Source organism: Gouania willdenowi, chromosome 1 (assembly GCF_900634775.1).
Source record: "Gouania willdenowi chromosome 1, fGouWil2.1, whole genome shotgun sequence".
NCBI classification, from domain to species: Eukaryota; Metazoa; Chordata; class Actinopteri; order Blenniiformes; family Gobiesocidae; genus Gouania; species Gouania willdenowi.
In genome coordinates, this window is record NC_041044.1 from 10248207 (window position 1) to 10260225 (window position 12019).

Below are 12019 nucleotides of genomic sequence, written 5' to 3' on the forward strand. Positions count from 1 at the left end.
TGTATCCCTCTACCTCTACCAATATCAAGAGGTGTCATATTAGGACTAAACCTGTTTGGATCCATACTCAGAAAAGCAAACTAACAAAATGACATGCTTACTGTATATGTGACTAATTATATGGCTACACAGAGAGAAATAGCCAACAGTATAACAGACTGTATTCAGCTCCAACACGACGCAGCGAAGAGAAGGCGTCCTCCCGGTTCCGGCGGTCATGGACGAGTCACGGCACCAATGTCACCTATGTGATAGTAGGCTGCCTTCAGTGAATCAGTCTCTGGAGCAGCTCATGTGGGTTGTAACAGCTATTTATTACATCTGCATTGTAATAAGACACACAGAGTAGAAAGATGAATCTTACAGCAGCACATACACCAGAGATACACCAGAGATAAATATATCTATAATCTCTACAGGACATAGTGACATACTGTGATCGTATAGTGGATAATTAACTGAGGCATATTGGCAGAATGTAAATATATTGTAACGTCCGCTTATTCTACTAATCACCGGACGGGTCAGGTTGAACTAAACGGGCTTTATTTGGCTTACTGGGCAACACGCTTAACTAACTCGCAGCCACACTCCCAACCCTGTGCTGCCTCCTTGTAGCTCGGCTGTCCCTGCACAGTGAACACAACACATAATGAGCTCAATGGTCATTACACTGCCCCCCAACAAAAAGTCCCTCGTCCCAGAGGGAACAACAAAGTCTCTGAGGTACGGTGGCAACCGTCGGAGTCTCTGAGGTACGGTGGCAACCGCCGGAGTCTCTGAGGCCGGTCAGGAACGTTGTGGGGCTGAGAAGCAGGTGGAGGGGGTGACGGACTCCGCTGCAAGGGGGAAATGGAGGGTTCCCTTCCAGTATGAGCAGGTGATGCAGGGGCAAAGACAGCATCTGATGTGACCTGGGGATCCGCTGGGGCCCGCACTGGTCCATGAGGGAAACAGGGGAGTGAGTGTCCTCTATAAGGGGCCAGCCTCTCTCGAGGTAGGGCCACCTTCCTTCCCCTGGGTGGTACCTGCACCCTGTAAACCACCTCTCCCACCCTCTCTAAGACCCAACAAGGCTCTTTGGGTTGTACACCCAGACCAATTCCCCTGCCTGGAAGTGTCTCCCTTTTGTTGTCACATCGTAGTTCCTCTTCTGTCTCATGCCTGCTTTCTCCAGCTGCCCTTGTGCAAAGGCATGAGCTGACTCCATGCGATCCTGCAGCTTTTTTGCGTAGTCCTGCCCAGGCGGTGCATCTGAAGCATCTGGTGGTTGTCCAAAAGCCACCTCTGGCGGAGTCCGGAGCTCCCTCCCCAGCATGAGCAGAGCCGGCGTGCACAACGTGGAGTCTTGCACAGCAGATCTGTATGCCATGAGGATGAGAGGGAGGTGGGTGTCCCAATCACGCTGGTGGTCTGCAGTCAGGATGGCTAGCTGTTGAGCCAATGTCCTGTTGAACCTCTCCACTCGGCCATCACTCTGGGGTCGCAGCGGTGTTGTGCCGGCTTTCTGCATGTTCAGTCTTTCACACAGAGCGGCGAATACTTTCGACTCGAAATTCCTCCCTTGGTCACTGTGTATAAAGATTGCTGTGCCAAACCTGCTGAACATGCCTTCCACCAGGGCATCCACTACAGTCTCCGCCTCCTGGTCTGGTATGGCATATGCTTCCGGCCACTTGGTAAAATAGTCCATGGCTGCAAGGACATAACGGTTACCTCTCTCGGTGCGGGGAAAGGGCCCCATAACGTTCACAGCCACCCTCTCCATGGGTGCTCCTGTTGGTTGCTGTTGGAGCTGAGCCCGGGACTGGTCTAAGGGACCCTTGTGAGCCGTGCAGGTGTCACAGCAGCGGCAGAAGTCTTCTGCATCTCACCTATGCTGGCCCCAGTAGAAGCCCTGGCGTAGGCGGCGAAGGGTTTTGGAAACCCCGAAGTGTCCTGACCCCGTGCCCCCATGACAGGCCTCCAGCACCGCAGTTCTCAGTAACCTGGGCACTACCACCTGCCATCTCTCCTCCCCTGTGGCAGGTTCCTTCCACGCCCGCTGCAGCACTCCGTCTTTAAAGCGTAGTGAAACAAACTTAGACCATAGTCCTTTGGTGGCAGTTGAGAGGCCAGTGATCTCCTCCCAGGGTGGCCTCCGCTCCCTCTCCAGCCACTGCATCACCGGTTCCAGGTCACGGTCCTGCTCCTGCTGAGACCTCCACTCCACTGCATCCCCCACCCGTAGGGTCCTACAGTTAAGCTCGGCTGTGTTGTCCTGCTGTGTGAGCTCTTTTTCTCTCACCTCCCTCTTTTCACAGTAACGGCAGCCCTCAGCAGCACATGGCCGGCGGGACAATGCGTCGCCGTTAGAATGTTGCATCCCAGCCCTGTGAGCGAAGGTGAAGTTGAAAGACTGGAGCTCTTCTAGCCAGCTAGCCACTTGATCTTCAGGCTCTTTGAATGACATCAGCCACTGCTGGCAGCATGATCAGTCCTGATGGTGAAGGGTGTGCCACAGAGGTAGTACTTGAAATGTCTTACAGTTGCTACGGCGGCGAGAAGTTCCCAATTTGTGACACAATAACGACATTCGCTCTTATTCAACACCAGGCTGAAGTATGCTACAACTTTCTCTCCTTCAGGTCCCACCTGTGACAGCACCACCCCCAGTCCAACACTACTGGCGTCTGTATCCAGGACGAAAGGCAGGGCAACGTCGGCAGGGGCTAGGACGGGGGATTCAATCAGTGCTGCTCTCAGTGTGTTGAATGCACCTCGACACTCCTGTGTCCACTCGAAGGCAACATCTTTTTTTTGGAAGCAAAAGAGAGGTGCGGCAATAGAAGAAAAGCCCTTCACAAATCTTCTGTAGTAGGAGGCCAGACCCAAAAAACTCTGGAGATGCGTTTGGTCAGCGGGGATTGGGCCAGTCCCTGATGATGCGTGTTTTCTCCTCCAAGGTGCTGATGCCCTCCTTCCCCAGCTTGTGGCCTAGGAACTCTACCTCTTTCTCCAGAAAGTGGCACTTATCAGGGTGCAGCTTCAGGCCTGCATCCGCCACTCTTCTCATCACTTGGTGCAGCGCATCCAGGGCCGCCTCGAAGGAGTCGCCGTGGACCAGGAGGTCATCTAAGTACACCAGGCTGCACAGGAAAAAGCTGTGGTGCAAGGCTGTCCACTGACTGGTGGGCGCTGGTCAGAGAGGAAACATTGGTGAGTGTAGACAGCCTTGTGGGGTCTGAAACAAGAGCAGCTGTTATGTGAGTCTTTAGTTCTGCAGCAGCCACTGTAGCAGGTGGGGGGTTTGAGATTGTGTCAGGGGGGGTTAGTAGCACAGACCGCCCTCCTGGGAGGATGAGTGAACCTTTGCCAAAGTCCAGCACGCCACCAATGGCTCACAGAAAGCCTAGTCCGAGGATGCATGGGTCTTGAACATCAGCCACCCACGCAGTAAATGACGTTGAGAGGCTCCCCACTGTAATTACAAACACTCCTCTGCCTTGTATTGGAGCTAGATCGCCAGTCACTGTTTTTAACTGAACTGAAGTCGGCTCCACTGCAACCCCAATTGGGAGGATGTCCGGGCGCACCAAGGTTGCATTCGACCCCGTGTCCAGCAGGGCCGTACATCTGACCCCTGCCACCGTCACAGGAATGTGGCAGAAGCCCCCAACCTGCGTCCAGCCCACAGTTATCTCCATTGTGGCCGGTGGCGATGGCAACCGGTGGTCGTCTGCCCGCACTCCACCACCTAACCACCTACAGGGGCCCTAGGTCTTTTCCCTGCACAGGTGTAAACTTGGAGCACTGTCTGAGGAGATGACCCGGCTGGCCACACCCCCAACAAAGCCTTGGGCGGCGCCGTGTGCCCTCATCTGGATTGAGTGGATGAGGTGGGGCTACTCGAGCTGCGTCTTGCATGGCCACCAGTCCCTCTGCCCAACGGCCTGTCATCCTTGTAGCTCTCACCACCGGTGAGTCCTCACATCGTTCAGTCCCTCCACTCACCATCTCCCTCTTCACAGCCAGCTTTAGTGCCTTACTCAGCGTGGACGGGTGGGCCAATTGTGTCTGGATGCACAGCTCCTTGGGGCTGAGAGCTTGTATGAACTGGTCCCTAACAAGCTCCTTCCTCACTGATGGTGGCATGTCAGCATAGGCACGTCTGCACAAGCACTCGATCTCATTAGCCAGGATGCGAAGGGGCTCCCCAGGCTGTCTGTTGAACTCAGAACGCAGCAGTGCAGGCTGATTGAGCTGTCCAAAACGCCTCTGTAGGGCTCCCACCAATGCACCATAGTCTATCCGCTTCTCAGGGGACAGGAGTAGGAGGCAGGCGGCTGCTTCATCAGTGAGGCACAGAGCCAGCTGCAGTGCTTTATACTTCTCTGTCCAGCCAGCAGCTACAGCTAACAGTTCAAATTGGGCCTTGAACACCTCCCAAGCTGTCTTACCGGAGAATTTTGGTGTTTTGATTATCCCCGGTGCTTCAAATCCATGGGCGCCGCCATCTTTGTTTACATCACGTGACCTGGCGTTGCGTGCCGGTCCTTCCCTGTCCGAGCCGGGCAGAGCGCGCGCAGTTTTCCCGCCGCTTCTAGCTTCCCCCGGTGGAAATCCGGCCTCAGCAGCCATCAGCATTGCAGCCTCTCTGACGGTGGAAGCAGGGGACAATGGCTGCGTATCACCCTCCGGCTGCTCAGTTTTAATCCTGGTAGACATACCGGGCCGCTGTGTGTCCTGGCCGGAGGAGGGCTGCTTGTTCTGTCGCAGGTAGCTTGAGCTAGTGGTTAGCATCTTGCGTTGATCCGGTTTTAATCCCACTTCTGACACCAGTGTAACGTCCGCTTTTTCTACTAATCACCAGACGGGTCAGGTTGAACCAAACGGGCTTTATTTGGCTTACAGGGTTAAACACAGTTGCATACAGGGCTACTGCTATGACCGTAACCCACGCCACTAATGTCCTCACAATAGCCAACTAACACACCCCTCAAACACAGGCAACATGCTTAACTAACTCGCAGCCACACTCCCAACCCTGTGCTGCCTCCTTGTGGCTCAGCTGTCCCTGTACAGTGAACACAACACATAATGAACTCAATGGTCATTACAATATAATAAAATAAGTATTACTGTCATTCTTAATTTAAACAGCATAGACATATACAGAAAAATATAAAACAAAATTGCTGGACTGTTATTTTTTATCAACTTTTTATCAACAGCATAAAAATAGTACATTGTTTTTTTCTTTCTTTCAACACATCACTACCTATAAAAATTAGCAAAGGCTACTTACATGAAATAGTAAACCTTTGTGTGTGTTTTTTTTAACAACACTGCTTAACTTAAAGCACAGCACAACATACCTGCGTTGTAATAAGACACACAGAGTAGAAAGATTAATCTTAAAGCAGCACAAACACCAGCCTAGAAGATAGTAAAATGCTAATGTTAGCTAGCGATCTTTTAGCATACTTTTAAATGGTCAAAACATACAAAAACAGAGCTTTCACTTATCAAAAACATGGCGAAATTACTGTTGAAACTTATAATCATTATCAAGATATAGCCATCTTTACTGGTATATGCATTAACAACACTTTAGCAGGCAGTTACCTTCGGTGAATCCCTCGTTGCTGTTAATAGATTACCCATAATACCTTGCGATTACCCAGAACACCTTGCGATTTCGACTTTGCAGTTGCTTATCTCTGACAGCAGGTGTCATTGTTGCGAGAGAGGATCCAAGATGGCGGAGTGAGAGGACACTTATTTGCAGGCTCTTAAGAAATATATTGTGTAATCCTTGAATTGTGAACTTTGTGGTGCAATAACCCAAAGCCTACGAAAAAGGAACATTTTCAAAGCCTTTTGACTTTGTTAGTCATATATTGAGCGTGCCAAAATGTCAGACCACGACTACACTTTGTGTGTTCAAACTGTTGCTGTTCTATCCGTGTCGGAAGGCGAGATGGAAGACATTGAGGTAGATGAAACCTCTAAAGCAAGCAGGATAAACCTGGCCCATACTCCAATCAAAAGCCCTACACTCAAGAAGTTAAAGGCAGGCGGCGATAAAAAGGAAGAGGAAAATTTCAACGCTACTCTTCTCCACGCAATTCAGGTGCTGACTGGGAAAGTGGATGATCAGACTGAACTCCTGAAAAGCTTTGACAAACGTATTGAAGCGAATGTGGTGGCTGCAAGTGAGAACAGAAAATAATTTGTTCAGCTTCAGAAAAAAGTTGAAAGAGCTTCATATGGAAAATGTCAAGCTTAATAATACAAAAGAAGGTGGAATCTCCGGCTGACCGGTCTCCAGGAAAAGGAAGGTGAAGACTCGAGAGAGACTGTCATTGTGATACTCACCAGAATTGTTCCAATGGCTGTGGATCGTCTGCGAGACACTGTGGATGTTGTACACCGCCTGGGGAAGAGAAACACCGCAACTTCACCGAGCACGCCGAGGCAAATTATCATCCAGTTCGGGTTGAGAATGGTGCAGGATGAAGTGTGGAAAAAGTCCAGAGAGACACGCGTGTGCAGTGAGATGCACATTCGTTTCAGAGAGGATTTTTTGAAGGAGGACCGGGATGCTCCTTCCAAGCTGTGGCCCCTGGTTGTGGAGGCCAGGAAGAAAGGGAAATGAGCATTCCTAAAGGAAGGGTATGCTCTGATTGACAACCAGCGTGTGAACCCTAAATGATGGGAGGCTTTCATTGCTCCAGTACAGGTACTCTGACTGTTTTGCACTGACGTTTGGAAGGTTTAATATGTTTAAGGTTGTCGCAAAAACATTAACATTGATTTGTATTATGGATATACGTGTATCTCACCCCTGCGCATCACGTTCCTTGTGCATTTATTCTATATTGTGAATGTTATTTTTTATGTCGTTAAACTCCAGGGGGTGAGGGATTTCGGTGAAACGTAAGGCAATTTTTCTTTTTTGTAAGGAGCAGAAGTGCAATTTAATTTTCTTACAAGAGACTCATTCAACAGAGGATGATAGTAAGTTTTGGAAGCAACAATGGGGGGACACTGCCCTCTTCCGTCACGGGACATCACACTCAGCAGGAGTTATGATCCTTCTCAATAGGTTTTCTGGGAAGATTATTAACCATATGAGTGACAATGATGGACATTGGATAATGTCAGCCATGGAATTTAACGATGAAAATTACATCCTTTTCTGTGTGTATGGCTATAACAAAAAAGCTCAGAATAAAACATTTTTTGTTCCCTGAGTAAGTTGTTGGAGGAATGGAAACTGACTTACACCACTGACAAAGTCATAGTTGGGGGAGACTATAACCTCTAAATTAGAGAAACAGCCATTAGCAGAAGTAAATACATTTCTAAAGCTAAGAAACAAAAACAACAAGACATTATAAATGATATCAATAAACTATGTCATAAACCGGAGTTATCTTTAGATGAACAAGTTATATTAAATGACTTGCATCACCAACTTGATCATCTATACTTGGAGAAAGCCAAAGGAGCATTTGTTCGCTCTAGAGCACATTGGATTGAAGAAGGTGAAAAAAATTCCTCTTATTTCTTTAGTCTGGAAAAACAAAGACAAACAAAAATGAAAATTCATAAGATACTTGATAACAAGATAAGTATTGATAATCAACAACAGGTAAATGAGAAAATAAAAAACTTTTATAGTGATCCCAGTACCCTGACTATGTGTTGAAGTGTCCTTGGGCAAGACACTGAACCCTAAGTTGCTCCCAGTGGTTGACTAGCGCCTTGCATGGCAGTCCTGTCCCATTGGTGTGTGAATGTGAGAGTGATTGGGTGAATGAGCTGATATGTAAAGCGCTTTGGGACTGCTTCAGTGGGGTGATAAGGCGCTATATAAATCAAGTACATTTACCATTTGCAATTTATCTGTATGTATCCAAAATTGCTAGGAATGATTGCAAATTCTTTTTTGAGGAAATTAGGGAGTATGGAAAAAAAATTGACGAGGACTTTATGCAGCATATGGAGGATGATCTTACAATTGAAGGGTTAGATATAGCAATGAAACAAATGCCAAAAGGAAAGTCACCAGGTCTTGATGGCTTAACTGTGGAATTGTATTTCTTTTTCTGGAACAACATCAGAGAAATGCTCTTTAAGGCCTTTCAAGAATGTATTTCAACTGTACACCTGTTTTCTACTATGAAACAGGAAATAATCACCTTAATCCCAAAGCCCAATAAGGATAAATGATCACTTGACAATTGGAGGCCAATTACTCTTTTATGTAATGACTATAAATTGTTAGCACGTGTACTCTAAGAGATTAGATATGGGTTTAAACAACATAGTTGATGAATGCCACTCAGCCTTTGTAAAAGGCATAAATATTCATAACCATACAAGGCTGATTCTTGATATGTTAGATTATAGAGATTATATTGAAACAGAAAGTCTGGTGTTATTTATAGACTTTTTCAAGGCATTTGACACTGTTTAACATCCCTTTTTACTGAAAACACTTCGCTTCTTGGGCTTTAGATAACAGTTCTGTAACATTGTAGAGATGCTATTAACTGACATCACTAGTTCAGTCTCTCTGAATCCTGGTGTGACTCCTAGATTTGAGGTGTTACGTGGAATTCGACAGGGTTACCCCATCTCCCCAAAATTTTTCATCCTAGCAACACAGTTATTATCAATTCTGATCAATAACTCCAGTGATATACAGGTGTTGGGGCTGAATAATTAGTTATGCTTAAGAATATAATTACTTATAATCCTTAAGCCTTGGGTGTAACTTTCATTGTGTGATTTCTTATGTCTTCAACCTTAACTTGCTTCACTCCAGGTCAGGACAGCCTGTCTTTCAGCTGTTCCCAAACAACCACAAGGACAGACACACACACTCACATAGCACACCCCATACACATTCATTCATTCACACAAACACATAGTTCGCACACACCCCGTTTCCATAGCAATCAGATAACGGGGAGCGAACTGTTTTGACTCGAGGAGTAAAAACTGTCTCTCTTTCTATCTCCTGCCCTTCCTCCTTCTCCCTGTCTCTATCTCTATCTCTCGGGGGGGAGGAGGGAGGAGGGGAACTAAGGGGAGATATACGTGGCTTTAATATTGTGTCTCATCACTCTGTCTTTGGATCGCCTGGCCAGGGGGTCACCATTTTTGTTTCCACTTTGTATTCTTTTATTTAGTTTAGAATAAAATCATTTTTATTAATTCACCAACTCTTCAGTCTGGTTTTCATCACTTCCCAACGCAGAGGGTGTCATACAGCCAAAACGAGGTAACCTTCCTTTTTTTCCACCGTAACAATTGGCGTCAGCGAACGGGATCCCTGTCCGGACCGTGTGCGCGGCCTGCGACCCGTTACGGGGGTGACGGACGCGTCAATAATCCTAAGCCAGCATTTAATGTGCAGGATACCTCCGTGAAGGCTCGCATCGGGTCGTCGCACGGTTGGCACGGGACAAAAACGGACCACGGTGGACCTCAAACAATTCGGCTAAAACAAAGGTGAGAAGCTGGGTTTTTTTTGTTTTTTTTGTTCACAAAGCCTTCATGCTTCTTTTTGTTTCTGTTTTATTTTGACACCTCTGCTGTGGTGTGTGATAAGGTGACTCCGGTCCAGTTAAAGTTTAATAATATTAGAGGTGTCCAGTAAAGCCCTGACAGTCTGCGTTCTCCCCAGTTAGCCGGAGGTTAGAGAGTTGTTCTCCCCAGTTAGCCGGAGGTCGAGAGTTCTCCCCAGTTAGCCGGAGGTTAGTTCTCCCCAGTTAGCCGGAGGTCGAGAGTTGGTGTTTATTGTTGTTCTCCCCAGTTAGCCGGAGGTTAGTTCTCCCCAGTTAGCCGGAGGTCGAGAGTTGTTTGTTATTGTTGTTCTCCCCAGTTAGCCGGAGGTTAGAGAGTTGTTCTCCCCAGTTAGCCGGAGGTTAGTTCTCCCCAGTTAGCCGGAGGTCGAGAGTTGTTTGTTATTGTTGTTCTCCCCAGTTAGCCGGAGGTCGAGAGTTGTTTGAATTTGGTTATTGTGCACGGCCGTGTTGTTTCTGCCTGATCAGCAGCTGGTAGACTGTCAGGGGGCATAATGGGCAATAATCTAAGTGTGAACCCCGCTAAGCCGGAGGTGGACTGGAGTGCACCATTAGTAGACCAGATGAAGAAAAAGTATGGTGAAAATTGTTGTGACAAGCTGCAGGTTTGGGTGGAATGCTTTGGTTTTCCAAACAGAGGCAGCTTGAGCGAACGCCAGCTCACACAGCTGAAAGACGCGCTATCTGAACATAAACAGCAACTTTTGAGCAAAACAAAGGTTAAAAGCAATTATGTGAAAGAAATGATGGCACATGAACGCTGTTTACACATTTGGCAGAAAGAAAGTGCACACAGGGCTGCTAGGGATAAAAAAGAAGCTGTTATAATGATAAAACAGGAGAAAATTAACACTGACACATTTACACACACAAACAAGAACCCTTTTCTCACAAATACCCAAACCACACCCCCTGCTTCACTGTATCCGGACGTCACGGCTCCACCCTCCACCGTTTCTACCACGGCTCTCTGCCGCCCTCTGGTGGCAGAATTGGGTAACACAAGTAAAATTCCAAATTCACAGTGTAATGCTATTGGTCATCCGGCAGAGGGAGCCAAAGCTCCACCATACATTTACCCACAGGCCACAGCTGAAACCCTCAGCCAAAATATGACACACAATGGAGCCATAGAGACTTCATCTAATGCTTTTCCTCCAATTTCATACACTTTGCCAGCAATTCAAGTTCAACCACCATCATACAAACCCACGTTACATGACGATGACGCTGGGGCAGCACATTTGGCCCGTTGGGTCCCACAAGCATGCCCACATGCTGTTCAACCTGTGCAAGAGCCGCAATCTACAACCAGTTCTTCAACGCAAAGCACACCCACCATCAACCACGGTTGCCACTGTGGACCGCTGACACGATCACGGGCGCAGGTGGACTCCACCTCTGATTTGGACTCTCCAATCCAGAACTTCCGCCTTCCAATGATCGAATACCCAGGTGCTACAGACAACGTTTTGGTTTACAGACACATGCTGCCTGAAATGCTTACAGCAGCAAAGGATGAGTTTCCACCCATCTCAAATGGAGGAGGGCCATTTGGGGATGCTCTCATCGCATTCTGTAAAGTTTGGCGACCAACTGGGTCAGAAATAAACAGACTTCTCAAGACTCTGCTGACTTCAACTGAATATGCCCGCATTCAAATCTTCATCGAAGCACCCCAAAATGCTGGGCTACGTCAGACGGTTTTGGGCTGGAACCCCAATGGAGAGTGGGAAAAGTACGTCCAAGCCACGGCCGCGCTCCTTGCTCAGACTTTCAGCGTCCGCGTGGACATGAGCCAAATTCAGGCCTGCACGCAGTTACCTACTGAGCGGGTTGACGACTACAGCCGCAGGCTGACAGCCTGTGTCGACACCTTCAGCGGCCACGTCAAGCCGCTACAAGGCTACAACACACCTGATGAATCATCCTACGAGGCCCTAGCTAAGAGCTTCCTCGTATCGGGGCTCCGCCCCTCTCTCCGATCCACAGTCGAAACAACATTGATTGGTGGATGGCAAAAGAACCGTTGGACTGACATTTTCAAATACGCCTTACATGCTGAGGACCTTGAAAACAAAGCAAAACAATCCAATGATGGACTTATGCTGGCAAATGCCTTTCCTGCCCTCACGTTGTTCCGACAGCACCAAGACCACACACAACGATATGCTGACCGTGGCGGGATCCAAAGAAGGACAGATGAGTGCTTCATCTGCGGCGCACGGGACCACTGGTCAGACACATGTCCACAAAGGCAACCCCGGAAAATGCCCAAACACAACAACAAAAAGCGGTACCCTGCCAAACGGAGAGGTGGAGGTCGTCCTCCAAGGGAGAACGACCAACAGGCAGATTGACTGGCGGACGCGGGTTTGGGAGAAGCCGTGAGCGTCCAACCGAAGGATACAACGCTTACTCCTCCGACTAACAACGCA